This window comes from Pterocles gutturalis, unplaced genomic scaffold, assembly GCF_000699245.1.
Source record: "Pterocles gutturalis isolate BGI_N339 unplaced genomic scaffold, ASM69924v1 scaffold9143, whole genome shotgun sequence".
In the NCBI taxonomy this organism is placed as follows: domain Eukaryota; kingdom Metazoa; phylum Chordata; class Aves; order Pterocliformes; family Pteroclidae; genus Pterocles; species Pterocles gutturalis.
Genome location: NW_010120455.1, coordinates 1558 through 1994, shown reverse-complemented (window position 1 = coordinate 1994; position 437 = coordinate 1558). Strand labels below are relative to the sequence as shown.

The following is a 437-nucleotide window of genomic DNA, read 5'->3' as shown; positions in this document are numbered from 1 at the left end:
TCTGCTGGTGCTGCCCGCGGCTCATTGCACCAGCTGGGGCTTGCAGGCAGAGCCGGGTCCTGGGTGATTCAGGGGAGAGTGCGAGGGAAACCTGCTCGCAGGCAGCTTTAGAAACGTACAAAGGGGGGTGACTGAGGGACCCGGCAAACCTGTGCTGGGGAAGCAATAGCAAAAGTAAACCCCTAAAATGTCTGGTGACTTACATCTCACCAGGGGATGGCGTCTCAGACGTGTGAATCTGCCCACGGCTGGTTCCATGGGTCTGGAACCTGTCCATGTATCCAGCTTGTGTTTCCAATCCAGCCTCTCCAAATGGCTCAGCGCAAACCGCAAACCCAGCCCCTGAGTTACGCGCAGCCCCAGCCCGGCCCCGGCAGCACCAGCGGCACTTGTCAGCCCAGAGAATTGTCATTCCCCCTCCCTGCCTCCCTGGCTGG

The 437-nt window shown here is 60.0% G+C and overlaps 1 protein-coding gene across 1 annotated transcript in view; it reads right to left on the bottom strand.

The window, feature by feature from the left end:
- The window catches only part of TNFRSF6B (tumor necrosis factor receptor superfamily, member 6b, decoy), a 5934-nt gene that overhangs the window by 4229 nt on the left and 1268 nt on the right, over positions 1-437 (bottom strand). The gene's annotated exons all lie outside the window — the stretch shown is intronic.